The sequence below is a fragment of the Cryptomeria japonica genome, chromosome 10 (genome assembly GCF_030272615.1).
Source record: "Cryptomeria japonica chromosome 10, Sugi_1.0, whole genome shotgun sequence".
Lineage (NCBI taxonomy): Eukaryota > Viridiplantae > Streptophyta > Pinopsida > Cupressales > Cupressaceae > Cryptomeria > Cryptomeria japonica.
This window is the reverse complement of record NC_081414.1, coordinates 441,732,256-441,742,032: the sequence shown is the minus strand read 5'-3', so window position 1 is coordinate 441,742,032 and position 9,777 is coordinate 441,732,256.

Genomic DNA, 9,777 nt, shown 5'->3' with positions numbered 1-9,777 from the left:
AAAAGCACCTTGGACAAAAAAAAAGTGGTTTGCTATGTTCATTCACATTAATCATATTGATTAACCTTTTAGATGCATTATTCTTGTTTCAAAGTTTAGGCAAAGACATAAAGTCATCAAGGGCATCATCCAATAAAGCATGGTCATAGTGATTGAAAGGATTATCTTTGGACTCAAAAGGAGACATAAAATCATAGAGGGAATCATGGGAGTCAACTATGTCGCTAGATCTAGTGGAGGAGTTGATAGGAATGTACCCATGAGAGGGATCATTCAACTTATCTTTCTCATCACCACAAAATGGCATAGTAACAAGGTTGATTATTTTTTGGAAAAATGAGGGTTTAAAAGGCTTAGAGTTCAAAAACTCATCTAGAGCTTCATCTAATTCATCTTTACTAAACTCATAATCAAAAAAATTGCATACATAATAAAAGAATGAACATCATGCAAATAGAAATCTGACATTTTGAAATGAAAATTGCATGAAACTTAAACACACAATGCAAGGAAAATGAAAGAAACCTATCTCATTTTTTTTCTTTTTTTTGTTTTGAAAGAAAATGAAATAAACTAGATCTAGATCTAACAATGCAATGCAATGAAAATTAAATTGGATTCACATCGGGTTCACCAAAGATGTGCAGGGAAAAAAGTGAGACTAAGTATGGAAACCCTAATCCCACTCTCATACACACTCATGGAATACGAAAGAGCCTAGGGAGGTAACACACATCCGCTACTTATTATGAGAAAGAGAGAGTCATGGATTACCACTTAGGTTTTCTATTCCTTTATTGTAAATGAGAGAGAAGAATGATGCAAAATCCAATCTAACCTACAAAGCAAGTAAGCAAGAAAACCCTAATCTAAGAATGAAGATCAAAGAACAATTGATACACTGCTGAAAAGTATAGCTCATAAGGCAAAATCAGAAGTGCACCTACATCTGAAATCTAAGAAGAAATGTTCAGGACCAAGGTACCATGCCACTATCCTGATTCTACAATTCAGGAGCAACAACTGACAAGAGGGATCCTGGAGCTTGTAAAGTGTTGTTCTTCCAAGTCCTGCTGACAGAGGACAAGACCATGGCGCCACACCACTATCCTGGGAAAGAATAGGGTGCCACGCCCCTATCCTTGGGGTTTCTGCTAAGATATGCAACCTATAACTATCCCTATGTGCTCTTCCATTCCTGAAACCTCCAGTGATGCTAAGATCTGAACCTGTACCTGAAGATTAAAAATAGGGTTGGAGGTGGCTATATAGGGTTTTTCCTCAGTCAAACCCTTGTGTTGGTGATTTCCACCTCCATGAATAGCCGATAATGTACTGAAAATGTGTGTGCAAGAACCTTGTGTGTGTGCAAGATCCTAAGAATGAGAGTAAACAATCTACAGCTACCCTAAAGAGTAATCCCTAATTGCTTATATTTGACAAAGTAAATGCTCTAAATCCACAATGCAAAGTGAACTAAAGCATGAATGTGAATCAAAATAAAGCTTATACAAAGACATGAAAACAACATGAAACCATACCCAACCCCAAGGGAGAGGTACAAGCCAATCGTCAGTCGGTGATCTCCTATTGCTCTTCTACATCTTCAAAATCCCCCAATTGATAAAATGATGTTTGATGAATGTTTGATGGATGAATGTTGAATGTTATTGATGACTTCAAAGATCTACTCTTTCACTACAAAAAGGCTCTAATGCTCCAAAAACCTGCTCTTAGATTGTTAGAAGAAGACCCATTCAAATGAAGAAAGATAGCTCTTAAGTATTAAACCCTAGATCTTAATTTCATGTTTAGGCCAACCTAGGATTTGAATTTACTATTGATAATTTGGGGTTAAGCCTTATTATATCATAGGATTGTGCTCCCAAAATTTCAAGGAAAAAGTCACGGACCATGTGCATTCCCGCCATGGTTTGACCAACTTTTCACCAAATTTTTGGGGCCGTTAGATATGATGATATTAGAGTGCATCCCAAAGTTACAGCTGATTTATATATGTTTTGATATGTGAAATCGGGCCTAAATAGTTAAAATAAGACATAATTAAGGTTTATGATTAAATGATTCACTAGAGGAATAAGATGAAAAGGGGCACACTTAGGGTAAAGGGCCCAACTTTATAATGTGTAAAGTGATGAGACATGACCTTAGATTAAATTAATTAATTAATTAAATTCTTAAAGGGGAATTAGAAATGCAAGATGCAAGACACACTAAGGCGGGTGCTAACCTAAGTGTGAAATTGTACCACCTTAGCAAGGGTGTACAATTTAAAAAACTTGACATATACACGGACCGAAACACCAATGTAATCAACAACCAAGATAACTCCTAGAGGCCAACTAAACATCAAAACATAAGTGCTAATGTAAAACACAAGGGAATCACATGTACAAGGGAGTGTCATCACATGCCATTAAAAAACACAAGGATCTTGCCTAAGGCACGCAGATCCATCTCAACCTTTGAGAGACCAAGGGAGATTGGCTTACTATCTCCATGGTCTTCTCATGCTCAACCTAAAACACCCTCCCTAGGACTGAGTCATGAGGCACTGCTATTTATTATCTTTTTAATTAACTATTTACCCATTCCCAATCATTAAATTAATTATCACTTGATTAGAACAAGGTAAAATCCCTTACGCCCAAGATATCTGGACTTCATGCATCCTTACAAGGTACCTCATGATAGTCCATCTCTCAGGACCCCGAGTGTCGCAAAGGAGCCCACTCCTTTACATGGACCCACAACTACATTACAAGAGGCTCTAAGTCAATAAGTAAATCTGAAATAAAACATTATACAATATTCAAACCATGCATAAACGCATGCTCAAGAAGATTAAACATCAATATGAAATAACAGACAAGCCTCTTGACCAAAAGTGTATATAAACCAGGTTAATACACTGCTGCAATAAAATTAAAGACAAACCAACAATGTCTTGATAGTTGCTATCATAAAATCAGCAGCACGAGGAAATCACCTACTTAAGGTAAAACATCATGAAACAATTCAAACTAACAATATAATTCCACATTCGGACAATGGCATCAAACTAAACAAAATCAATCTGCGATACAATCATATGCAAGGTGGCCTTTGGTACCAAATTACAACATAACACACATCATAGAAATAACATTCACAAATGAAGACAAAAGAATAAGATAGGGGAAATGTTTATTTTATGCTTGGCCCATGCTACAACTCGTGGGCTGCACCTTAATTCATAGCAAAACATAACATTCCAACCTCTAAATTTGTATAGAGCCATTATGGACTCATACACTTAATATTAAAATGATCAAATAAACATCATATTATTGTTGGAATGCACTGAGAGGGGGGCTGAATCAGTTTACTAACAATAACAACGATTAATTTAATTATAAACTTCAAAATGAAGCACAACCCAGTGAAGGATATAACATGAAAGAACAACATACATAACACCAATATTTGACGTGGAAAACCTGGAAGGGAAAAACCACGGTGAGAAACCCTACCCACAATCAGATGAATACTTTGCAGTAGTATTGTGAATAATTACAATGGGGTCTGCACATGCAGAAAGGCCAACAACCTAGAGTGCACTGCTCATCACAAAGGGAAGTCTCATTGACTTACAAAATCATCAGACTACAATATGTAAAACAATTAACTCTAAAAGTAGCATCTACTAATGCTTGATACAGTTCTAGTTAAGTACTGATGTCTGCTCTGTAATACAAAACCTTTCCAACCTTCGCCTGAATGATATGACTTTATTTGCACTTAATCCTTCTCTGATAATATAGACTTAACCATCCATGAATCTATAAATTACATGAGGAAGTCACCTATAAATAAAGATCATCAACCTTATTGACAAGGTTGGCTAAACCCTAAATCCATAAACCCATAAATATATAAACTACATCATATGATACCACCGGACCAATATTATGATTTACATTACATAGAATGGACCTAAATCAAGTAACCAAACAATTATATCCATCGAGGATTCTGCTAAGACCAAAATCCAACACGCTTTACTTGCCAGTAGAAACCCTCACTGAAATTTAACCGGATCCAAATAGGACCACCATAAAAGCACACCATCCAAAGCAAAGTCACCAAATGCTTGGGATATGATCAAGAAGTACCAACAACATGAAAGAAACCGATTCCATAAGCTGGACCCAAAATCCACTAACCAAGTAACCAAAGCAGCATACTGGTAAAGCTAATCGAGAATGCCAGAAGCCGATAAAGGCAAAAGCTAGTCGGTGAAGCCAAGAACAAGTTGGTAACTGGAAATACCAAAAGTAAACCAAATCATGAAACCACGAGAGTATAGAAAGCATATAAACATCAGAACAAGTATCAAAAACCGATTCTAGAGGTCTGATCATACCGAATCAGAATCATAGCCAAAACCAAAATGATCACCAAAACTAACCAAGATAGATCTAACCATGATAGTCTCCAACTAAGATATAGTGTTGACATAAATGATAACAATTAACCAAATCCAGTATATTGCCAACAATCTCCCCCTTTGGCATTGATGGCAACACTAAATGTGAAAAACATCCAAGTGCCAAGGAATACTAGCAATCCAAAACCATCAAAACATCTAGCAGTTTTCACATGAATACCTTCTCCTCCTTTGACATCAATGAAAAAGGATGGATACAAAAACAAGAATATTGAACCAAACAAATGACTACTCCTCCTTAGTAGTAGCACCATCTTCATCAACTCGGATCAGAAAAGTATGTCTGATAAGCTCACCAGATTGATGCATCTCTGCATCACTAAGTCTCTTCTGGAGGGTTGGTAACCCCTAATTGATCTCTGAGATATTCAAAAGTTTCTTTATGCAATGGTTTCATTAGAATATTTGCAATATATTCCTTAGTAGGCACATAAACAAATCTTACTTCCTTTGCTTCAACCTTTTCCTTCAAGAAATTATACCTTATAGAAATGTGTTTTGATTTGGAATGAAATACCGGATTCTTTGATATATCAATAGAAATGGTATTATCACAGTAAATAACAATAGGCTCATCATAACTTACCCTTATATCCTTTAACATCTATTTCATCTATAAAATTTGATTACAGTTGGCAGCAACTGCAACATATTCCACTTCAGTTGTAGACAATGAAGTACATGATTGTTTCTTACTAAGACATGAAACCAATTTCTTTCCAAGAAAGAATGCATACCATGCCATAAATCCAAGCACTGTGGTGCATAACACAAGGAAATCAAGGACACACACCCCAAAGATCTGATCCATTGCTTTTAACCAATTTTCATCCTTACTTGCTTCAATGAAAGATTCTAGTTCAATTTGAGAAATTAAACATACCTCTTCAGTAGCTAACCTTCTCCTAGTCATCACACCTTTCCTTTTATCTCCAATAATCTGATCTTTAGAATAATTTAGCTTTACATACCTGGGAGTCTTTGAATTTTCTTGATTTGCTGACTCATTCTATTGTTCCTCTGTCATTGTTAAATTTTATGATGCCACCAGTGTCACAGGTTCACTGTTTTGAACTGATTCTTGCATTACCGGTTCAGGTATGATAAATTAATCTTCTGGTCCATAATCATATGCTCTTATTTGATAATTTCCATGATCATCCACCTTGACATTTATGCTTTCCAATATCCTATTAAATCTTTTGTTGTAACATCTATATGCTTTGCTCTTAGTAGAATAACCCAAAAATATTCCTTCATCACTTCTAGGATCAAACTTTCCTAGTGCATCATCTCTTCTAATGTAACATTTCCTTCCAAAAATTCTGAAATATCTGACAATAGGAGTATGACCAAACCATAGTTCATAAAGAGTCTTACCGGTATCACCTTTAATGTATACTATATTGAAAGTGTAAACATTGGTATTGACAACCTCTCTCCAATAGATATCAAATAATTTAGCTTTAGTCATCATAGTCCTTGCAGCATCCAAATTTGTTTTGTTCTTTCTTTCCACCAATCTGTTCTGTTGTGGGATTCTAGGTGTAGAAAGTTGCCTCCTAATACCATTCCTTTCACAATTTTTTTTGAACTCATCAGATATAAACTCACCGCCATGATCTGATCTTAAGCACTTTATCTTCACTCCTGTCTCAGCCTCAACCATAGCCTTAAATATTTTGAATTTCTCAAAATCTTCAGATTTCTCTTTCAAAAAGGCCACCCACGTCATTCTAGAATAGTCATCAATAAGTAACATAAAATATCTATCACCTTGAAAAAAATTAGTCCTTTCCAGTCCACACAAATCAGTATGAATAAGATAAATAATTCTATTAGATTTATCATGTACACTTTTGAAAGACGTTCTAACTTGGTTACCCATTTGACATTCTCTACATACTAGGTTATGAGGTTTAACAATCTTGGACGAATCTCTGACAACTAGTATTGAACTGATCTTTACTATGCAATCAAAAATAACATGACACATCCTCTTATGCCATAACCAACTTTCATCAATCTTAGAAATCAAGCAAGCCTTCTCACCGGAGTTCAAATGAAAGATATTACCATTGGTCTAAGTTCTAGAAGCAATCTCCAATCCAGATTTATTAATGATCTTGCATTTTCCATCCTTGAATTGAAAATGAAATCATTTATCCACCATCTGACCTACACTTAAAAGGTTATGCTTTAAGCCTTCAACATAATAAACATTATTAGTATTATTCTTACCATCCAATGATATTGTTCCTTTGCCTTTGATCCTACATGCCTTGTTGTCTCCAAATCTGACCAATCCACCATCATATTCTTGCAGTGATAAGAACTTTCTTTTCTCACTAGTCATGTGATGTGAGCATCCACTATCTATAACCCATTCATCCTTTTCTTTAATTTTAGCAGCCAAGGCCTTTTCCTCAGTATGTGTTGGTTCAATGACAGGTTCCGGAGAATCATCCTTGATAGCAATAAAGACCCAATCTTTGCCGGATGAAGCACCATTACCGAATCCACTCCATAGGTGCATCATCATCATCATCAGAAAATACCATCATCATCACCAGCATAATAACATGATTTATCCTTATTTCTTCTAAATCTGGGTCTACTCTGATATTCAGGATTAGGCTTATAATTCCTCATAAATCTTTCATGATTCCTAGCAGCTCTCTCGGGACATATAGATGCAAAATGACCAATATTATTACATGAAAAACATTTAAAAGGGACTTTTCCTTCATACTTACTTCCAATTGGTCCTTTAGGAATTTTTCTAGCAATCAGGGCTTCCATCTCTTCAAGCTCTCTTTCTTCTTTCTCAATTCCTCCATATCCTTAGCATACATCTCTTTCCAATCTATCTTATATTTACCGGATGTAGATACTCTAAATGCAGTCTTAGTTTTAGCAGCACTCTGATCTCCAGGTTCTTCAAGTTCAAAAGTAGTCAATTCCCCAAGTAGTGTATCTTTGGTCACAGGGGTACTTGATATTATCCAGAGTTCATTGATAGTAGTAGCCTTCATATTGTAAGCCAGAGGTAGAACTCTTAAAACTCTTGAAACTATCTCATCCTTACTAACAGATCCACCATAACATTTGATACCCATGAAAATCTCATTGACTCTATCCATAATTTAACTTATCTTCTCTTCTTCTTCCATCTTCAAAGTTTCATAGCTTACCCAAAAACCTTCAAGTTTAGCAATCTTCATAGCCAAATCACCTTCATAAAGAGTTTCATGCTTGGTCCAGATCATCTTAGCATTCTCCAACTCTATGACATTCAGTAGCTTTTCATCAAATAGGGCAGATAATAATGCTTATTTTTCTCTTACATTATTTTCAGCTCTCTTCTATTCAGCAGCAGTGTTAGTGTTCCAGAATTTGGATCATGAGGTTGATGAATACTAAGAGGGGGGGTGAATTAGTATTCCAAAAATCTCTACACTTAAACACTTTGCAAGATTAACAGTAAACCAGTAAAGCAGTTTAGCAGACAAACTGGTTAACACGCATGCAAACCAAATAACAAATAATGCATTCGCCCACAAAAGCACAAACACCATAACACAAGAGATTTTGATGTGGAAACCCAAATGGGAAAAACCATGGTGAGATGGAACTCACAAGTAACTATCTACAAAATAGGAACCAGACCGGTTAAGGTCTTACAATGTTCTTTACCAGAACAAATCCTGTTAGGAATCTCAATCTCTGTTAGGAGATAAGTCTGATTAAAGACTACCTTGCTAGAGGATTTTAGATCCACAGATGTGAACCACCTTGTTAGAGGATTTACAAGAGGCTTTTGGGACTACCCGGTTAAGGGCTACAAACTTGTCGAAGATGTGAGTAATCAACAAGTGATTGATCTAGCTAATAGCATAGATTGCATGGTTAGATCCTTGATAGCTCATTCCTAATGCATTATAGCATTACTTCAGTCTTCTACACATTCATACTCTCTCTAACTCCTCAACCACCTTAAACCCTAGCAACAAAAGCAATGATAGCAACACCCTAAAACCCTAGACATGATGTCCTTATAAAGGAATCTGATTTCATGTCGGTCCAATAGGATTACAATACAATTTCCTAGGTTCAATGCATCTAGACATATTCTGTAACATGACACAAAAAGCACCATTAAAGTGTCGGCACCGTCAAACAATCGGTGGATGGTAACTCATCACAAAATGTCAGTTGGTAACTCATCACAGAGTATTACTGGTTTATACAAAATACCGATTCAAGCAAAATGCCGGTTGCCAGTTTGACAAAATGAAGACTGGCAAATATGTGTTATGTTGCTTTGGTCCTTTGTATCACTTGAGATCCTTGAACCACTTCGGGTCAACATACCGCTTCAGATCGGTAATCACTTTCTGCAAAACACCAATAGTCTAAGGACTATTGTGCATCATACCGGTTGGAACATGTACCGGTTGAGCTTTAACTTATACACACAAAAATGATCTCAATGCAAGTGTGTGTCCATCAATTACAATCACAACATAATCATCAAAAATGCCAATAGAGGTATATACTCTTTCTCCACTATCTCCCAAACTTCAGCTCCATTCACTCCTTCCATATCTTGTAATTTGTACCATCAAATTTGGGACTCTCCTTCCAGTAAGGATTGAATGTAGAACTAGATGCAGTTACCATCAGATCTGATCAAGCGGTTAAGCTTCTGCAGAGAGGACCTCGCTCTGATACCAATTGTTGGAATGCACTGACATAGGTAGTAAACTAAGAGGGGGGGTGAATCAATTTACTAACAATAATAGAAATGAATTCAATTATAAACCTTAAACCAGAGCACAACCCAATGAAAAATATAACATGAGAGCACAACACACATAACACCAATATTTGACATGGAAAACCCGGAAAGGGAAAAACCATGGTGGGAAACCCTACCCACAATCAAATGAATACTTTGCAGTAGTATTGTGAATAATTACAATGGGGTCTACACATGAAAAAAGTCTAACAACCTAGAGCGCACTGCTCATCACAAAGGGAAGTCTCGCTGACTTACAAAATCATCGGTCTACAATCTGGAAAATAATGAACTATGAAAGTAGCATCTACTAATGCTTGATATAGTTCCGGTTAAGCATTGATGTCTGCTCTGCAATACAAAACCTTTCCAACCCTCACTTGAATGATATGACTTTATTTGCACTTAATCCTTCTCTGATAATGCAGAATTAACCATCTATCAATCTATAAATTACATGATTAAG